The sequence below is a fragment of the Leucoraja erinacea genome, chromosome 26, assembly GCF_028641065.1.
Source record: "Leucoraja erinacea ecotype New England chromosome 26, Leri_hhj_1, whole genome shotgun sequence".
Lineage (NCBI taxonomy): Eukaryota > Metazoa > Chordata > Chondrichthyes > Rajiformes > Rajidae > Leucoraja > Leucoraja erinaceus.
This window is the reverse complement of record NC_073402.1, coordinates 9,339,544-9,361,666: the sequence shown is the minus strand read 5'-3', so window position 1 is coordinate 9,361,666 and position 22,123 is coordinate 9,339,544. Positions and strand designations below refer to the sequence as shown.

At 45.3% G+C, this 22,123-nt stretch overlaps 1 protein-coding gene across 1 annotated transcript in view; it reads right to left on the bottom strand.

Moving 5' to 3' along the window:
• Positions 1-22,123, bottom strand: part of LOC129709642 (potassium voltage-gated channel subfamily KQT member 4-like) — a 221,444-nt gene that overhangs the window by 188,135 nt on the left and 11,186 nt on the right. The window lies entirely within an intron of this gene.

The window sequence follows — 22,123 nt, the reverse complement described above, 5'->3', positions numbered from 1 at the left end:
AGAATCTCTTTGGTTACACTCAACTGGCCACAAGAGATGCATGGAAGCAAAGGCAGGGGGAATTAGGAGGGGAAGGCAGACATGGGCAAACCTGCGTCCTTCAAACATACTCTGGAGTCGATTCCTTGATGTCTAGAGTCAAGAGGGTCAGGGTTTAATTGTCACGTACCGACTGCAGAACACTGAAATTCTTACTTGCAGCAGCATTATAGACCTTTAATTGGACTTTACTGAACTTTATCCTGCACTAAACGTCATTCCCTTTATCATGCATCTGTTCACTGTGGATAGCTCGAGTGTAATCATGTACTGTATTTCCGCTGACTGGTTAACTGGCAACAAAAGCTTTTAACTGTGCCTCTGTACATGTGACAATGAATTAAACTCAACTATAAATAAAATACGAACACATAATATACAAGATTTTCAAAAAATAATATAATAACTATAATATAATTCATAGTTTCTGAGAGTGTCAAAGAGCCTACTTCAATGTTCTACAATATGAACATTTTAATAGGAAATGTTTAGTTTAGTTTAGTTTAGTTTAGAGATACAGTGTGAAACCAGGCCCTTCGGCCCACCGGGTCCGCGCCGACCAGCGATCCCTGCATATTAACACCATCCTACACCCACTATAGACAATTTTTTTACATTTACCAAGCCAATTTACCTACATACCTGCATGTCTTTGGAGTGTCGGAGGAAACCGAATATCTCGGAGAAATCCTCCGTGGTCACGGGGAGAACGTGCAAACTACGTACAGACAGCGCCCGTGGTCTGGATCAAACCCGGGCCTCCAGCGCTGTAAGGCAGCAACTCTACCGCTGCGCCACCGTACCGTTCATGAATGTATTAATGAACGATAGGACTTTTCCTCCCACATACACCTGAGCTAACAACTTCCACTCATGCTAAATAATACCAATTTTATTTTCAGATATTGTAAATCATAGAATTATAGAATCATAGAATCACACAGCATAGGACTGTGGCCTTTCGGCCCACCTCTTCCATGCTGACCATGATGTATACTATTCCCTTAGCCTGTATCCCTCCACACATTTAACACATGTGACAATAATAAACCTAAACATAGAACATTTAAGAAATGTTTGCAAAGCTTCCTTAATAAATGTCACGTCCTCACTGACTCTAGGGCAGCTCTGGCCACTCATTCGGGAGAGTTGGCTCCTGAGAATCTCAAAGCCATGCACCAGGACTACACAGAGATCCCTGTACAGACAGCAAAAGGAGTGGACCATCTCAGAAACCGCCCACTTGTCACCTCCCGCCCCGTCTGTGGAAGGGTTTGTTTCCCACATTGGTCTCATTGGCACGATGGCACAGTGGTGCAGAGTTGCTGCCTTACAGTGCCAGAGACCCGGGTTCGATCCTGACTACAGGTACAGTCTATATGGAGTTTGTACATTCTCTCCGTAACCTGCGTGCATTTTCCCCGGGTACGCCAGTTTCTTCACACACTCCAAAGACGTACAGGTATGTAGATTAAATTGGCTCCTGTAAATTGTAAATTGTCCCTAGTGTTACGATAGAGTTAGTACACAGGGATTGTGAACGACATGGACTCGGTGGGCCGAACGGCTGTTTCCGCGCTGTGTAACTAAACTAACACCGGAACCCCACAGAACCAGAATGGAAGGAAATCCTCCTCACCGAGAGGGGTTGACTGAGAAGGGGGGGCCACGGTTGTGCAGCGGGATGCGCTGCTGCCTCACAGCGCCAGAGACCCAGGTTCGATCCTGACCTCAGAAGCTGTCTGTGTGCACTTTGCTCTTTCTCCCTGTGACTGCGTGGGTTTCCTCTGGGTGCTCCAGGTTTCCTCCACATCACAGAGATGTGCAGGTTCGTAGGTTCATTTGACTGTAAATTGCTCCTAGTGTGTGGGGAGTGGATGAGAAAGTGGGATAACATAGAACTAGTGTGAATAGGTGATCGATGGTCGGCGTGGACTCAGTGGGCCGAAGGGCCTGTTTCCATGCTGTATCGTTCAATCAACTTCACCTATGAATGTACCTCGACTGCTGCGAAAACATCTCCAGCTGAGAAGCCTCCCATTGCTTAATTTCCTTGCTGTATCCTTCAATTAAGCAATTAAAAAGAGAAGTAAGACAATTAGTGTAGGAAGGAACTGCAGGTGATGGTTTACACTGAAGATAGACATAAAATGCTTTAGTAACTCAGCGGGTCAGGCTGGAAAGTTGCGAGATGGAAGGAGGGGGAGAAGGAAGGGAGCAAAGACGGGAATTACTCAATGAAAGGAATTGAAGGCGATATGAGCAAATGAGGAGGAAGTCAGTGGCTGCTCCGATCAGCTTGACACCTCACTACCTAGTGAAGAGGGACATACGTTTACCATAGGAAAGGGTTAAAGAATAGGGCCAGCCATTGTGATCACTGGCACAGTTGGAAGATAAAAACAACTTATGTATACGGGCATATAAATAATGTTTTGTATTATGAATTTGTTTTAGCTGAGTTTCCATGGTGAGAATTCCCACGTTGTTTATATAATGAATTATAATAAATCACATTTGGACTGGGAATTCTGAAGCAGCTTCCATTTCTCTGCCGTGCTACCTCAGTAGGTCTGTTATTTACCCTTTATCCTCCCTCACACAAAACCTCTGCTTTAATTATTCGGCAGTTAAGTGAGGAATACCATGTATATTTCGGATGATGCAAGTTGTCAAAGATTCTCCTGGGCACGTAACGCCTTTTAATCCTTCAAACCACTGAGCATTTGTGTCTTGTGATCCTGAGCTATGATTTCAGGACTGATATTATTTACAGGCCAGAGTTATAAAAGGACTAAGCAGAACACTCCTTCAGTCTCTGGGGGTTTTAGGGCTTTGTGAAGGTGTGGAAAATGTTTAGCAATTGTCCGAATTGATCATTAATCACAGCATGTTATTTTTGGATCCATTTCTTAAAGAAAGGCTTGCACTTATGAAAGCATCTTCCCAGCATTGAGACATCCTGAGGCAATAGCCAAGGAAATACTCTTGTATCGTGGTTCCTTTATTAACACGAGAAATTTGTGCACAGTCAGCTCCGAAAAACAAATGAAATAATAAGCAGAAAATCTGTTATCGTGATGCTGGTTGGAAGAAAACCAGAGCAACGAGGATAAACTCGTTCAACCAGGATAAAAACAGGCCAAGATAATCATTCGTATTGACTGTGTTCGTTTAGTTGATTTTAGTATAGATTAGTTTAGTGATACAGCATGGAACAGGCCCTTCAGCCCAACTAGCCCACAGCGACCTGTGGTCCCCACACCCGAGAAACTGAGTGCATAATTTAACTGCTTAGATTAATTTTAGCTGGAGCTCGCATTTATTATTATTTTAAAAATAAACTTTATTCATAATAAAAATTATATGAAATATAAAACTCTTCATACATTTCATACATATAAAACTCTTCGTACATTTCTAGTGTCTGTACATTCAATAGTGCCTTATTCAGTAACGTTTGCACCTGAATTTTTAATTTAAAAAATTAGACTTTAGCAGACATGACTCTAGGGTGTTTAATTAAACCAATAGTGTTTATTAACCCTTGCCACCCCGGTGGCCCCCTGGGGTAATATGCCTTCCCTTGTTTGAGGGGTGTCCCCAAGAGACTCTGCCCCTTTAATGTCTAGCAGTGGAAGCACCGTCAAGTGTGATCCTCCCCCACAGTGCCTGCACCAAGCTTCAATGAGCCATAAGTTCAAGTCTATAAGTTATAGGAGCAGGATTAGGCTATTCGGCCCATCAAGACTACTCCGCCATTCAGTCATGGCTGATCCATCTTTCCCTCTCAATCCCATTCTCCTGCCTTCTCACCATAACCCCTGGCACCCGTACTAATCAAGAATCTGTCAACCTCCGCCTTAAAAATATTAATGGGGTCAAGGAAAGAGGGTTCACATCGCAGCCCTGTATCCACCACCACGTATAAGAAGTCAAGAATTGCAAGAGAGGCGCCATTGTATGCAGATGCCGAGAAGTGTGTTCAGCTCTGGCTGAACAATTTCTAATCTTGTTATTTGGGTTCGATGAGAAGATGAAGATATTAATTAACTTGGTTTCCACAGCTGTCTGTGGCAATACATTCCACAGATTCACCACCCTCTGGCTAGACAAATTCCTCTTCATCTTTTTAAAAGTACATCCTTTTATTCTGAGGCTATGGCCTCTGATCCTAGACTCTCCCACTAGTGGAAACATCCTCTCCTCATTCACTCTATCCAGGCTTTTCATTATTTGGTAAGTTTCAAACCTTCTCTGGACCCTCTCCAACGGCAGCACATCCTTCCTCAGATATGGGGCCCAAAACTGCTCATAATGCAGTGTGATCAGTGCTTTATAAAGCCTCAGCAATACTTTCATGTTTTTATATTCTAGTCTTCCCAAAATAAATACTGCCATTGCATTTGCCTCCTTTACTAGTGATTCGACTTGCAAATTAACTTTTTGGGAATCCTGCACCAGGACTTCCAAGTCCCTTTAATAATAATAATAATAATAATAATAATAATAATGTTTATTTATATAGCACTTTTAAACAAAATCACTTTGAACCAAAGTGCTTTACAGAGATTGATTAAACTAATTGAATAGATTAAATGTCAATAAATCCATACAAAATAAAAAATAAAAATAAAAAAATAAAAAAAATAAAAAAGAAAAAGAAAAAAAAAGACAAAAAGACACAGAACAGTACACTATAGAAATCAACAAGAAATGTCCCCCCACAGCAGAATTCCCTGTGAGGGAAGGCGCTAAAAATATCCAGTTCTCCCCCTCATAGTCCACCCGAGGTCGGGGTCTATATGTGGCCTCCTCAGCCAACCTAATGTTTTCAGGCCCTCTGCCGCGAAGCTGGATCACCGGCATCGGGTGAACATTCTTCAGCGGCCTGGACTGAAGCGGCCGCTTCCTCCCCGAAGACTGCAATGTCCAATGTTCTCAGGCCGCGCTGGCCGGACCGCTGACTCTGGCGATCTCGGATATCAGGCCCCGCGGTGTTGTAAATCCAGTGCCGCCCGCCCGCGGCTGGACGCTCTGCAGCCGCAGCTCAACGACGTTGGTGTCCCAACATTTGCACCGCCGGCGAAGCTGTAGTCCCGGCAGGAAAACGCCGCTCCAGCGCTGCTCCAGCTCGATGGTAGGCCGTACAGAGAGGATGAAGAAGCGGTTCGGAAGAAAACCGCATCTCCGACCAGGTAGGACTGGGATTAAAACAGTTTCCCCCTTCCCCTCCCCCCACCCACCACATAAAAGAAGACTTCCAATAAACATTTTGTACGGACAGGACTAAAAATAAAAATAAAAAAGGGTGAAAGGACGGACTGCAGAAGGAGCAGCCATACACAACGGCTTGTATTCCAATGTATTCCATCTGCCACTTTTATGCCCACTGTCCCAACCTGTCCAAGTCCTTCTGCAGAGTCCCTGCTTTCTCTACACTACCTGTCCCTCTACCTATCTTTGTATCATCTACAAACTTGGCCACAAAACCTTCAATTCCCTCATCCAAATCATTGATGTACACCGTGAATAGCAGCCCCCCACACCCCTCCTCTTAAATAAAAGCTGTACAAAAACGCTTCATACATTTTTAGTGCCTGTACATTCAATAGTGCTTTATTCAGCAATTTTTTGTTAAATTTAGTTTAGAGATACAATGCGGAAACAGGCAGTTCAGCCCACCAAGTCCATGTCGGCCATCAATCCCCGCACGCTAGCACAATCCTACACAAACACTAGGGACAAGTTACAATTTTACCGAAGCCAATGAATCTGCAAAATTGTATGTCTTTGGAATATGGGAGGAAACCGGTTCACCCGGGGAAAACCCACACGATCACAGGGAGAACATACAATCTCCGGACATGGTCCGGATCAAACCCAGGTCTCTGAAGCTATAAGGCAGCAACTTTACCACTGCCATTGTGCTGCCATTTTAGCGCCTGAGTTCAGCACTGTTTATTTTTTTTATTAAAAAAATGAGGCTTTAGCAAACATGTCCCTTAAGGGCCTGTCCCACGAGCGTGCGACTGCATGCGGCAAGCGCGACCTAATGTGGCCGCTTGAGCTGTACAGCCTCGTGGGGCCGGTCCCACTGGATCACCGGAGCCATATGGAGTTGTGCGGGGCTGGTCCCGACATCGCGCGGGGCTCAGAAAAACTGACACTGTCCAAAAATTCCACGCGGCAACGGCCTGCCGGGCCGCAGCCATATTGAGGCCGTACGCACCGCCTCGACGGGCGTGCGCAGCGTCTCGACGCCATACGCAGCATCTTGATGGCGTACGTAGCATCTTGATGGCGTACGCCTTCGCTCAAACATCACATCAACTCGTACAGGATCATTCGACTTCCGCGCAGCCCCCGCTTACGGTTTGGTCGCGCTTGCCGCATTCAGACACATGTACGTGGGACAGGCCCTTAAGGTGTTTAATTAAGCCTAATGTGTTTACTTATAACCCTTGCCACTCCTGTGGCCCCCTAGAGTGATGTCCCTTCCCTTGATGGAGGGGAGTCCCCACCGGACTCTGCCTCTGAATGACCAGCAGTGAGTGGAAGGACTCTAGACTGTGGTTCTCCTCCACAGAGCCTTGGCGTTGGCTTCACCGAGTTGCCCCACCTTCTGATTGTATCTGCAGTCTTACATTCAACTTCTTATTCTTCCAGAATCCCATCTGCTTGCCCCATTGAAAGCCCAGCACTCACTGTGAGGCATGCTGGTGTCTACGTGGAGAGTGGGAGACTAACTGAGCGTGGAAACTCCACTCCTTCCCTACCCTTTCTCCAGACTGAGCCAACAATTCTCTCACCACACCATTAAGTAATTTAATGGCCTTCAAGGACTCAGCGTATCAATGCTCATAAACTATTTAATAAATTCAAAAGTGGTTTGTGCGTTGAGATGTTTACTTGAGCTATAAACAACAATTCACAATGGGGAATAGCAGAGCACCAATTTTATTTAATTTGCATGAACTTTGTAAGTCATTCATCAGCATGGAATGGGCTCATATTTCAAGGGGACAGGATGTCACGGCCAATTAGAAAATTCCCGTACTATCTCATCCACAAGTTTGAATCCAGTCAGCTGATATTTTTGTTTGCGAGAGGCAAGGGGCAGATTTAACCCAACAGTCGTTAATCCAGGCTCTAAACCAATTATCCACAGCCCAGCCCTAATTGATAGTCTTTCTGAGAAGACCCGTGCAAAGTGGGACCATAGCTCCGAAGAACAAAAAGCAGGGAAACACCATCTTCTGACCATCTTGTGTTAAGTTTCTGTTCCATGCTAGCAATCCCGTCCCCAAGTTAGCAGGTGGCAGGCTTGTCCCCTCTAGAGACCCTCAGCTAAACATCTCAGCTCAGCTCAATCATCTCAATGTAGTTAGTAGTGTGCTACAGTCAGAAGTACTGCCCTTGAGACCAAAGATACTAGAGGATTTTGTAGGAGTGGTCTATCTTGCTCCTCGAGTGTCTTTGCTCCTGACTGACCCAGATGGAAGTAAACTGGATACCATGGGGGCCAGGGAGTTGGATTGTCGGAAAGAGAGGGACAAGGCTGAGAGGATAGAGGTAAATCTCGCACCATATCATCCCCTGGTAACTTGTTGAAGAGTAAAGCAGCACAGCTTATTGTCCTGATCAACAATTATTTCATTTCCATTTTGGAGATTCATCATGGGAACAGGACCTTCAGCCCAACAACTCCACGCCGAACATCAATCACCCATTCACACAATTTACAGAGGGCCAATTAATCTCCAAACACACACATCTTTGGTGTGTGGGAGGAAGAACATGCGAACTACTCACAGATGGTGCCCCAGGTTAGGATCGAGCCCGGGTTTCCTGGCGCTGTGAGGCAGAGGCTCTACCAGCTGCACCACTGTGCCGATGTACTTCACTGAGCACTAAACATGTTATTCAGTTACTATTGTTATCTTTTGTGGGGACTTGCTGTGGCTGCTGGCTTTTCTGCAATACAATACCAACTCTATTGTGAACGTTAAATGAAGGCAGGTCTTCCTCTCCTTCTGTGTTGTGTTGTATTTGCAGCCATGGTCAGCCATGTTGTACAAAACAGGAAGGATTGTGCAGCTTGGGAGGTCATTGGGAGACGACAGAAATGTTGGGTGAAGCAGACCAGCGCACAATTGCAAGAGACGGCCTCCCTGCTCCCCTGTCTCACGTTTATCCCTTGGTCCATGTCACCAATTTATTACATTATTTAATTATTAGATAATAGTATCTCATCTATTAAGTACCGTGTTTACAAACCTGTTTTGCTGCTGCTGCTGCTGCTGCTGCTGCAAGTAAGAACGTCATTGTTCCATTTTGGGACATTCAACAATAAAACACTCGTGACTCTTGACCAAAGCATATTCTGTGACAGTTACTGCCTTGCCAATTATAGGATATTGCTTTGCAGAAATTGGCAGCTCTCTCCCACATTGTATCTGTAATTACTCTTATTTGGCTGTCCTGCAATTGTGAAAGAGCTAAGTAAATGCAGGTCTTTATCACCTTCTTTGTGGTGGAATTGCAGCCACAGTCACCCAGTTGGCAATCCCATAGGTTTGAAGACATGTGGACAGTGAAGAAGATTGTGAAAGCATAGAGTGGGGATGCAGATCAGCTCCAGAAATGGGTGAAGTAACGGCAGATGGAGTTTAATCTGGATAAGTGCGAGATGTTGCACTTTGGGAAATCGAATATGAGGGAAAAGTATCTAAATAGTCGCAAGGCCATTAACAGCATTGATGTGCAGAGGGATCCTGGATTCCAGGATTGGAAAGTGTTCGCTACAAGGAGAGATTGAGGAGAAGGCAAGTTTGGATTGTTTTCTCTGGAGCATCGGAGATGGAGGGCTGACCTGATAGAAGCTTATACAATTAGGAGGCATAGATCGAGTAGACAGTCAGAATCCTTCTCCCAAGGGTGAAAATGTCAAAGGCAAGAGGGCATAGCCTTAGTATGAGAGAGTCAAAATTTAAAGGAGATGTGCAGAACAAGTTTTTTTTTATATCGAGAAAAGTGGGTGAAATGGATTGCCTGATATGGTGGTGGAGGCAGATACGATAATAGTGTTTAAGAGGATTTTGGTTAGGGACATGGATATGCAGGGAATGTTTTATATCATCACCTCAGTTGTCAGAGGTTATGGGGTGCAGGCAGGAGAATGGGGTTAGGAGGGAGAGATAGATCGCCCATGATTGAATGGCGGAGTAGGCTTGATGGGCCAAATGGCCTAATTCTACTCCTATTCCTTATGACCTTAATGTTTCTTATAGAAAGTTACAAAATTCGTAAGGGGTTGGACAGGCTAGATGCAGGAAGATTGTTCCCGATGTTGGGGAAGTCCAGAACAAGGGGTCACGGTTTAAGGATAAGGGGGAAATCTTTTAGGACCGAGATGAGGAAAACATTTTTCACACAGAGAGTGGTGAATCTCTGGAATTCTCTGCCACAGAAGGTAGTTTAGGCCAGTTCATTGGCTATATTTAAGAGGGAGTTAGATGTGGCCCTTGTGGCTAAAGGGATCAGGGGGTATGGAGAGAAGGCAGGTACAGGATACTGAGTTGGATGATCAGCCATGATCATATTGAATGGCGATGCAGGCTCGAAGGGCCGAATGGCCTACTCCTGCACCTAATTTCTACGTTTCTATGTTTCTATGACCTTATGACCTCTTCTTTGCCTTGGAACACAGAGACCAAATGCTATGCCACAACTTGCGGCCCTGCTCAATACAATTGCTTTATGACTAGTCCTGGCACGATGAGATCATGGAAACAAAAGCCTTGATTCAGGACTTTTCCATAATTGACAACCAATTGCAGAAATTACATGTGGGAATGTGTCAATGGAAATTCTATTGAAAAATCACGGATACGAATACAACACTATTTTGCTGTTCTGAACAATATTGCTCGCTGTCCGAGCACAATGTGAGGAGGGCTCTGAAATGGGTGAACACGAGAAAAGCTGCAGGCCCCGATGGCATCTCGGGGCGAGTACTCAAGTCCTGTGCAACACAACTAGCTCCGGTACTCACTACAATATTCAACCTCTCCCTGGACAAGTCTGTGGACCCTGCCTGCTTCAAAAAATCCATCATTGTACCGGTACCAAAAAATGCCTCCCCAGCCTGTCTGAATGACTACCGTCCGGTGGCCCTTACCTCGGTAGTCATGAAATGCTTTGAGAGGCTGGTGAAGAAACACATTTGTGCCTTCCTCCCTCGCAACATGGATCCGTTACAGTTCACATACCGTCCGAACAGATCCACGGACGATGTGGTCTACCAGGTTTTGCACACCGCTCTCTCTCATCTTGACAGCCAGAAGGGGGGCTACGTGAGGATGCTGTTCATAGACTTCAGTTCAGTCTTCAACACGATAGTCCCCACCAGACTGGCCGAGAAGCTACTGGAATTATGTGTGCCTGGGATACCTGGACTTTCTCACCACCAGGCCCCAGGTAGTCAAGATGGAGGGAATACATCGAAGTCCCTCATCTTGAGAACAGGATCGCCCCAGGGTTGCGTCATCAGCCCCCTATTGTACTCCCTGTACACACATGACTGTGTGGCTAGGTTCAGCTCCAACTCAATAATCAAGTTTGCTGATGACACTGTGGTGGTGGGCCTGATCTCAGACAACGATGAGAAGGCCTACCAGGAGGAGGTGGCTGATCTAGCACTCTGGTGCCAGGATAACAGCCTCCTCTTGAACATCAAAAAAAACGAAGGAGCTGATCGTGGACTTTAGGAGGGCACATCATCCGAGGACGTACACTCCATTGAGGAGAAATGGGGATACTGTGGATAGGGTGAACTGTTTTAAATATCTGGGAGTCCATATCTCTGAGGATATGACATGGACATCACACGCCACAGCACTCGTGAGTAAGGCAAGGCAGCGCCTTTACCACCTAAGGCAATTGAGGAAATTCAGAGTGTCTCCGAGGATCCTCCAGTGCTTCTACTCAGCGGTTGTGGAAAGCATCTTGTCCGAAAATATTAAAATCTGGTTTGGGAATTGCTCTGCCCAGGACAAGAAGGCTCTGCAGAGAGTAGTGCGTTCGGCCGAATGCACTATGGGAACTTCACTCGCTCCCCTGCAGGAACTATACATCAGGAGGTGCAACTCCAGAGCCAATAAAATCATGGGACACCCCTTCCACCCCTGCAATGGACTGTTCCAGCTGCTATGGTCAGGCAAATGCCTCCGTTGCCATGCTGTGAGAACGGAGAGGTTGAGAAGGAGTTTCTTCCCAGTGAGGCCATTAGGACTGTAAACTCCTATCTCACCAGGGACTAACTTTTATTGTACAACTATTGCTTTTTTTAAAAGTGCTGTTTTTTTACCCTATTTCCTTCCGCCCACAATATTTAATATGGAAAAGAATATGTGATTCTGTTCCATTCTGTTTGTAGTTTGTTTGGTTGTTTGTCTTTTTGCACAAAGTCCGCGAGCATTGCCACTTTTTATTTCACTGCACATCTCGTATGTGTATGTGATGAATAAACTTGACTTGACTTGACTTGAGAGACTGCACAACAGGAGGCGAGTACACTTTGCTTGGAAATGAGCATTATAAGGCCGCAACACTTTTTTAATTCCCAGGTACTTTTTTAATTTCAAAAATAAACTTCACTCAGAATTTTTTTTAATGTATACAACACAAAAACTGCAAAAAGTATTCAGATATTCTCAACGTCTATACAATTACTAGTGTCTTACTCAGTAGTGTTTGCACCTATCTTTAACCAAACAAAGCACTCTTGCCATTCATGTCTCTACTGGGGTGTTATGCCTTCCCCTGTTTGAGGTGTGTCCCCACCAGACTCTGCCCTTCAATGTCCAGCAGGGGAAGGACCCTAGACTGTGGACCACCCTCGCAGTGCCTTGGCGATGGCTGCACCGAGCTTCAGTGAGTCCCGCAGCACCTACTCCTGCAGTCTGGAATGGGCCAGTGGGCAACATTCCCTGACGGTCATCTCACTGTGCTGGGAGACCAACAGGTTTGAGACCGACCAGAGAGCATCTTTCTCTGAGTTGACGGTCTTCCAGCAGCACCCGATATCTGTCTCTGAATGTGTCCCAGGGAAAGGTCTGGCATGGATGATGATAGTTAATCCACCTTAAGGTCAATAAGGCCAATATCACAACCTTCATCTCACTTTGGGTCGTTACCTTGTTGCCTGGTTTGTTTTGGCCAGGTTGTTATCACAGACCAAATCCAATGGTGGAATGGGATAACAACTGTTGTCTGTGCTTCACTGGTTAATGCCATGATTTTCAGCGACTGTCCATGACTGATGATGGACATACATCACCAGCTCCCCACCACCATCACTCCCGGAATGGCACTCCTCCACAAACTATGCTTGGAATACACTAAATGCCAATCCCAATGACTAACCTGAAACTGTACACGGCTGAAATGCCAACCTGTCATATTAGAGCACACGGCAAAGACACAACATATTTGAACAGCATCTTCCGTTCACCCAACATCCACACTCAGAAAACACAGGGACATACACACACACACACAGGAGACACACACACACACACACACACACATACAGGAGACACACACACACAGGAGACACACACACACACACAGGGACATACACACACACACAGGAGACACACACACACACAGGAGAGACACACACACAGGAGACACACACACACACACACACACAGGAGACATACACACACACAGGAGAGACATATACACACACACATACACACACACACACACACACACACGGGGGACACACATGAGACACACACACACGCGCACACGTATACATATCCTGCACTGAATTGACTAAATTTACTTTTTTTAAAGTACCAGATTAGGCAACGGCATTTCAGGTTAATGAGGGATTTGGAATTGAGGAGGGTGAACAAATAATTCAATAAAATAAGTCCAGGGATGAAAGTAGTTGGTTCCATGGACAGACTGGAGAAGTTGGAGTTGTTCTCCTTGGAACAGCAGATTTGATTGTGCTGTTTTACTTACAATTTTCCCTCTGGGGATGAATAAAGTTCTATCGTATCGAATCGTAAAATCGTGAAGGCGATACAATATAGATAGGGAGAGACTGGCTCTCTGACAACAAGAGTTAGAGGACATAGAACAGAGGTGATTGACATTTCTCTGCCTATTTACATGGTTCAATTATATTTATGTTCATATCTATGTTTTATATCCCATAACCTGCGATTTCAAGCAAGTTTTACTTTCTGAGTGGAAGATGCATCAAGACAGTGTTTGATTGCGTACCTCTGAGATACAATCAGTGCAGCACTGCGGAGAGGTCTGTCCACAGTTTGTGCATAGCAAGCTCTCACTGGCTACAAGATAGCCTGGTTTAGTACTGTTAAATCAGCAATGAATATTGGCCAAGATGCCAGCAGAACTTCTCAGCTGATTTGCAAAAATAAAGTGCATTGATTGAAAAACAATTAAAACATTTCTACAATTTCACATTTTTATTATCGATGTTGGATTTTGCTAAAATTGCATCAGATCCTGCTGTGCATGTTGCTGAGACGTCACGTGGCCCAACTGAGCGGCTTTATAGTGGTCAGAGAGTCGACACACAACACAAGGGGAAGGCAGCTGCCTTTCCAACGCACACATGCAGTGTTCACCTCCTGCAGCACACTACATTATTGTGCACAGTACTGATCTTAGAAGCAAATATCTAAATAGATAACAAAATTGTGGTTCAGTCAGATTTTAGTTGAAATTCAAAAGTTTAACTTTGCCGTACTTTATATCACTGATGTAATCCCACTCATGGCCAGCTTTGATCTCCACAAAGCATTTTACAGCATAGAAACAGGCCCTTCGGCCCACTAGGTCCACACTGACCATCGATCACCAGTCCATGGTTATCCCACTTTCCCATCCACTCCCTATATACCAGGGGCAATTTGCAGCGACCAATTAACCAACGGATATATTCATGGTTTAGAAAAAGGGATAAAGTGTATCAGAGCCATATTTACTCGTGTAATCGAAATGGTAGATCTAAGGGGCTGTCCCACTTGGGCGACTTAATCCGCGAGTTAAGAAAAGTGTCTTCGACCTTCAATCTCGAGGGCACTCGCCTGGAAAGCCCCGAGCTGGATCGACCGACCGCACACACACACACACACACACACACACACACACACACACACACACACACACACACACACACACACACACACACACACACACACACACACACACACACACACACACACACACACACACACACACACACACACACACACACACACACACACACACACACACACACATCGCAAAGGCAGGGGTCAGGGAAAGTGGGGGAGCGCTGTCTGAAATTCACACCCGTGATGAAGAGGAAGGTAAAAGGCGGCAGCACAGTAACGGAAAGTCCTTTAGAGAGTGCGGAGGGGGAGGTGCGAGAAGGGAAGAGAGGGGGTGAGAAGGGGAGAGGAGGGGAGAGGAGGGAAGAGGAGGGAAGAGGAGGGGAGAGGAGTGGAGGGGAGTGGGTGGAGACACTTTTAAGAAGTATAATAATGTTTAGCGGGCATTTTACCTACCAGTCGGTTTTCCTTGGTCCTGAAAACTCCAATGAGCCAATCAAAATGCCCGTTCAGCGAAGGAGATTGCCTACGGCTGCCCTCGACTGCCTGTAACTACATAGCGACCCCACTCCAGTGCATTACGAGTTCAAAAGAACTATGCCGACCAAATTTTACTCACGGAAAATGTTTCAACATGCTGAAAACTTATTCGCGACCCAGCTGAGGCCACGAGTATACGGGAACTTCCCTCGAGCATGAAGGAGAGTTCAAGCGACCTCATATGACCTCCTAGGACCACGTGTTGACCATGCTGCGAGTTTGAAGGTCGAAGACACTCTTCTAAACTCGCACATTAGGTCGTCCAAGTGGGACAGCCTCTTTAGAGTTCCAGCATTGAAGCAGGCCCTCAGATCACCAGGTCCACAGCAACCATTGATCAACTGTTCACACTAGTTCTTTGCTATCCCACTGTCTCATCCACTAGGGGCAATTTACAGAGGCTAAATAGCATACAAACCCACATTGTGATGTGGGAGGAAACCGGAGCACCCGGAGAAAACCCATCCAGTCACAGGGAGAATGTGCAAACTCCTTAAAGATAGCACCCGAGGTAAGGATTGAACCTGGATCTCTGGTGCTGAGAGGCAGCAGCTCTGTCAGCTGCACCACTGTGCTGCCTCTTCTACATCCCAATACCATATTCACCAAACACAAATGCCAGATGTCTACCACAGCAACGTGGTGAACAATCAGGCAGCATGAATCACCGGACGTCTGGCCGACAGGGCAGTGTGAAACGGTGCAAGGGGCTCACACTACAAACACAGAGGGGCAGTTTAAAGTACATCAGCTGGGCCACATCATTGATCAGCTAGCCGCGTGCAAGAAATAAAAGAACTATCATGGGAAGAGTAGACAGACACGTCACTTGAAGCCAACAGCGGGAACATTGAGCACCTTCTGCCAATTGATGCTTCCTGCAAGGTACAATGAACTGGGTCAATTATGAGTAAATTCTTTAATGGACATTACGTAGGATCATTAAAGAGGGCCATTAAAGCAACTACGGGATGAAACAAGGCCACTAAACAAATCAATAAGGCCTGGAAGGTGCTCAGTAAACCACTCAAGACAACATTGAAGAAGCTTGTTAAACCCATTAAGGGGGCGTGGAAGGAGTTGGGTAAACTACTTGAAGACATGAAGAGGGTTTGTTAAACTGTCATTAGTATTGGAGACACCCATTAAACCATCACCAGGGTTTTGGTAGCTTTAAAGCACCTCTTCAGCAGAGCATTGGAGGGGAACCTCAAATCTACCCATAGGAATGATGGAGTCATGAAACCCAACAGGTCTATTAAACCCAACAGTGGGGCATTCTCCAGAGCCATTAAACTCATTCAGCAACACCTTAAGAGGGTCATTGACGGGACAACTTAATGGAGCGACAAAATAATCAGTAAATCCTTTAGACGGCCTATTTAGAAGGGATAATTAAGCAACAATATGGCAATAAACAGATGGATATTCATGGTCACTAATGTAGAATATATTCTGAAAGTCTTCTCGGAGTATGTATGAAGCGAGGGGGAAAGAAGAGTAACGCTGGGCTGATTATGAGTAAAGGGTCCGGTGTTTAGAGGCAGAAGGTATCACTGGAGAAAGAAATAGGAGCTGCCAAAATCTCAGTGGAAGGGGAGGTTGTGGAAATGATGGATGGGATGAAATCAATGAGAAAATGCTACAAAGGTCGGCTGTGCCTAAACGTCACCAGGAACTGTGGTTCGGAAGCATCTTGACCCACTCAGTGCAATGAGAGGGGGAGTTGCAAATACGCTTATCCAATACTTCTAACTCTCTCCGGATACAGGGAAAGTGGCAGAGGGCTGGGAAGTAGCAAACGTAGCAGCCTTTCTTCTGAAAGAGTCATCGGACGTGTCCGACAATTACACTTTAACAAATTGTGGGAAGTTTTTAAGAATAATAATCAAGGAAAACAGTGAAACGCACCTGGAAATCATTAGGTTTGATATTAGAGAGGCAGCGCAGACTTGTTACATGCACAAAAGGCACAAAGTGCTGGAGTAAAGGGCCTGTCCCACAGGCGATTTTTTCGGTGACTACAGGCGACTAGTCAGTCGCCACATGGTCACTTAGTGATGCCTGTATGATCATAGAAACATAGAAACATAGAAATTAGGTGCAGGAGTAGGCCATTCGGCCCTTCGAGCCTGCACCGCCATTCAATATGATCATGGCTGATCATCCAACTCAGTATCCCGTACCTGCCTTCTCTCCATACCCCCTGATCCCCTTAGCCACAAGGGCCACATCTAACTCCCTCTTAAAATATAGCCAATGAACTGGCCTCAACTACCCTCTGTGGCAGAGAGTTCCCGAGATTCACCACTCTCTGTGTGAAAAAAGTTCTTCTCATCTCGGTTTTAAAGGATTTCATCCTTAAGCTGTGACCCCTTGTCCTGGACTTCCCTAACATCGGGAACAATCTTCCTGCATCTAGCCTGTCCAACCCCTTAAGAATTTTGTAAGTTTCTATAAGATCCCCTTTCAATCTTCTAAATTGACCCCAAGTCTATCCAGTCTTTCTTCATAAGACAGTCCTGACATCCCAGGAATCAGTCTGGTGAACCTTCTCTGCACTCCCTCTATGGCAATAATGTCCTTCCTCAGATTTGGAGACCAAAACTGTACACAATACTCCAGGTGTGGTCTCACCAAGACCCTGTACAACTGCAGTAGAACCTCCCAGCCTATACTCAAATCCTTTTGAAAGAAAGTAACATACCATTTGCTTTCTTTACTGCCTGTCCGGCAATTACACTGGTGTACCATGACACCCAGGTTGTGGGAAGTTTTTAAGAATAATAATAATAGTCTGAAAACCGTTTTTGCCAAAAATGCACCTGGAATTCATTAGGTTATACTGATAAACATTTGAGGCACCCAGCCTATCCAAGTCACTTGTTCCTAGCATGCACAAACACTGCACAAAGTGCATCCGCAAACTTAGATATTGCCTGTTCCCACAGGCGATCATTTATATATTGTAAATAGCTGGGGTCCCAGCACGAGCCTTGCGGTACCCCACTAGTCACTGCCTGCCATTGTGAAAAGGACCCGTTTACTCCTACTGGCTTCCTGTTTGCCGCCTGTTCTCTATCCATCAATGATCGTGAGTTGTCTCCTCAAGTCGCCTAAAGAGTCGTAACGTTTTTCTTGTCGCCACTGGATTTTGAAATGTTCAAAACCTTTCGGCGACTGTGGGTTTGACGTAGCTTGTTGTCTCCTGACGCAGGTTATCGCCAGGTGACGCAGGATATCGCCAGGTGATACAGGATGTCGCCAGGTGACGCAGGATGATGCCAGGTGATGACTTTGGTGAATTTGATTGGCAACTACGACAGGTTGATACTGAAGTGGCGACTGAATTGTCTTCAGTTGCCGCTGACAGGGTCGTAGTTTGTCGTAGCTTGTCGTGGGTGGACGTAGGTTGACCGGCTATCGTAGGTTGTCGCCTGTGTGGTCATAGTTGTGGTCACAGGTGGACGTCCTAATGGGTCGCCGGTTGTCGGTAGCTTGCCGTAGCTTGCCGTCCACTAGGTTGTAGGTTGTTGTAGACATTGTCGTGGGGGGGGGAGGGGGTCCAGCCGCCGGTTTTTCGGCGAGCTGCTACAACTGTGACTGTCGCCAGCAGTTGCTGAAAAAAATCGTCTATGTGGGACAAGCCCTTAACTCAGTGCATTAGGGAGCATCCCTGGAGAACATGGACTGGTGAAATTTTGGGTCAGGACCCCTCGGCACCAATTAACCTCTGTCATTTATTGCTTTGTTATCCCTTTTCAGTAAGAAAGGCACGTTTTGTTCTTAAGCTCAAACTAATTAATGAATGAGCATAAATAGAGATTCTTAGTGCAGCATTCTTTAGTCTCATTTGTACACGTCTAAGGAACTCTGGTGGAGCTGGACTGAGTGGGCACTGTGTCCTCATCGCTAACACTGTGATGTAATTTATTACCTTACAAGCGTTTAGTAACAAAGCACAAAAATAATTCCCACCTAACCATCTTTCTCATGCCTTCTCCGCAAACACTAATTAGCTTGGTTTAGGAGTTTTCCATGCAAACGATATCATTAGAGGGGTAATCTGATCATTATTACATTCAGAATTTTGGGAGCTTATCAGAACATAAAAAATAGAACAGTACAGTGCAGGTCCTGGCCATTCGGCCCACAATGTCCATACCGAACATAATATCAATTTATACTAAGCTCCGTATCTCTCATTCCCAGCCTATCTATGTTTAGTTTAATTTGGAGATATAGAATGGAAACAGGCCCTTTGGCACACAGAGTCCGCACCGACCGCCGATCACCACTACACTAGATCTATCCTACAAACTAGGGATGATTTACAGAAGCCAATAAACCTGCAAACCTGCATGTCTTTGGAATGTGGAAAGAAAGTGGAGCAGTGGGAGAAAACCCATGTGGTTCTCCCACAGGGAGAACATGCAAACACTGCACAAACAGCACCCATGGTCAGGATCGAACCAGGGCCTCTGGTGCAGTAAGGCAGAAATTCTACCACTGTGCCACCCTAGTGCATTTATCCAAAAGCTTCTGAAATGCCACTATCATGTCTGCCTCCACCACCATCCCTGGCAGTGTGTTCCAAGCCCTCACCACTCTGTGTAAAGAACTTGTCCCACACATTGCCTTTAAATTAAAGCCGGATTTGCGGCTGTATCAGTGCAAGGTACATCATTCATTTCCAAGACCACGAGTGGGTAGAATGTGAGGGCGGGCAAGCACGAGTTCCTAATTCAGACCCCAGATAGACATAAAGTGCTGGAGTAAATCAGCCGGTCAGGCAGGGCCGGATTTAGATGAAGAGCGGCCCTAAGCTGTTCCACTTGTGAGACCCCGGGTCAGGCAGCATCTCTGGAGAAAAGGAATAGGTAACATTTCAGGTTGGAATCTTTCTGCAGATTGAAGAAGGTTGTCAGTCTGAAGAAGGGTCTGACCCGAAGCGTCACCTATTCCTTTTCTCCAGAGATGCTGACCAACCTGCTGGGTTACTCCAGCCCCTTGTGTCTATCTTCAGTACAAACCAGCATCATGCAGTTCTTTCCTACACAGGTGGGGCCCCCAGCCCTGGCTTTCTCCCTGGTCTCTTCCCCCAACCTGACACTAACAACCCACTACCGTCCTGTGTGTTGTTTAACACAAACACAAGATGCACAGAAGGCTCAGACACTAAAAAGAGGTGATAGGCATGGAGAATGAAGCAAAAGCAAGCTTACTCTTGCAAATCAGGCACAGTGCAACCATTGGATAGAAGGAATGGGTGACATCTCGACCCAAAATGTCACTATTCCTATCCAGAGATGCTGTCTGTACCACTGAGTTACTCCAGCATTTTGTGTCTATCTTCAGTGTAAACCAGCATCTGCAGTTCCTTCCTACACAGTGCAACCACTGTTGTACAATACCCTGGACACACTGGTCTATGTGCCTCCTGTGTATGTTCCAGTGGTCAGCTCTTTTGAGTTGGATTATTATTCACTGGCTTTCGACACTGGCTGAGACATTGTTCCTGTTTTAGTGCTTTTAATGTCTTTTAATTTTTACTGTTTTTATAGTCCTGTCGTCTTAATGGTTTTAGTAGTTTGTAATAACTTTTTGTTGACTTCCCATGTACAGCACTTTGTGGTAACTGATGTTGTCTAAAAGCGCTTTATAAATAAAGTTATTATTATTATTATTATTTGCAAGCCTTTATTAAATTCTGATGCACCAATTAGTCTTTTGGTCGTACATTTCCCTTCAAACATCCCCAGAAAGGAGAAGTATAAATGATACACAATTATGACAAAAGATCCTTCATCAACACTGACCCAAATTCAGCAAAGTATCTCAAATATTTCCTTGTGAGCACCAGTTGTACCAAGGCCTGTCTGAGAGGTTCTGCCAAACATTGTACTGGAACAGTTTGTAACCACTGTACACCACAGAAACTTTACTGAAACTATCCAGAAAGCATTTATGCATTAATTAGCCATTAGTTTTGTTGGGAACGCAATCGCAGAGCCAATGGCATTACTAATACGGAGAGGGTGTTCAGAGATTACCGTCTCACCGCCTGCGCAGATTTACAGCCCTGTTTACAGTCATTCTCCCTCTTTTGGCAACCTAACAACTTCCAGCTCCTGCACTTCACAGGCACAAGTCCCGCAATAGGTAATGGTGATCAATGGTGCCAAGTTTAAACCCTGATGTACCAATTAGTTTCTTGGTCATACAGTCCCTTCAAACACCCCAAGTAAGGAGAAGTATGTGTTAAGCAAATGATATTCAAACATCTTATGTCTCTACACTGATGCAAATTTCGTAAAGTATCCCTTAGATCCACTGAAGTAAGAAATCATCTTCAGCCTCTCATGGAATCATTTCCTCAACGTGAGTGTTTGCTGTTATAGACATCCCTTCTCCCTCCCTTCTTCCTGTCACCCAATGCCTTGCTAACTTCACGCCATCTGAATCTTCATCAGATCCATTCATTTGTGGGTTTTGTGGAAGAGTAAAGCAATGGCTGTGAGAGAATAGGTCCTTCGGCCCATCATGTCCACACTGTTCTCTAACAAATCCCACACTAATCCCATTTTATTCCCCCCCCCCCCCCCCCATAAATTCCCACCAACTCCACCCCAAATTCTACCACTCCCTACACATGACGGACAATTTACCGGGTAGTTATCCCACCAACCTGCACACCTTTAGGATGTGGTAATGGTTCAGGTGGCAAAACTAAAATACCGCAGAAACTGCAAGACTGAAATAAAACCAGGAAACTTTGTACATATTCAGAAGGTTGGGCAGCATTCATGGAGGGGAAAGTGGTTACCATCTTGAGTCAATGACTCACACAAGAACTGTTCTTACTAAATTGCACGGGAACTAGTATTTCCGCCCTCTCTTCACAGCATATCCTGCTGAGTCTTTATTTATGATTCAAATTTCCACTTTCAAAATTAAAACACAAAGTCACCCATGCACCCCGCACATTATTTTTACTTTAAGGTAAATTAGTTATTCCCTGGTGCTTATTTATACCTGGTAACACAGTGCAGTTTTTTGTTTGTTTTAAAAACAGCTGAATCAGTGCATCCCAACCAAGGAACGTTTATTCAGCAACTTTTGCACATTGTCCTTCCCTGTTTAGTTTTGTTTATGATTGTCACGTGTACTGAGGTACAGTGGAAAGCTTTTGTTGTGTGCTATCCAGTTAGCAGAAAGATAGTACATGAGCACTCTCCCGGCAGCCGTTGTCGGAGGCTGCCCAACATTTGGTCAAATCCCCAAGCCCTGAGCAACTTTTGAAGAGGTGGAGTTGGGATAAACATGGAACACAGAACAGTACAGGAACGGGCCTTTCAGCCCACAATATCTGTACCGAACATGATGCCAAGCTTGGGTCA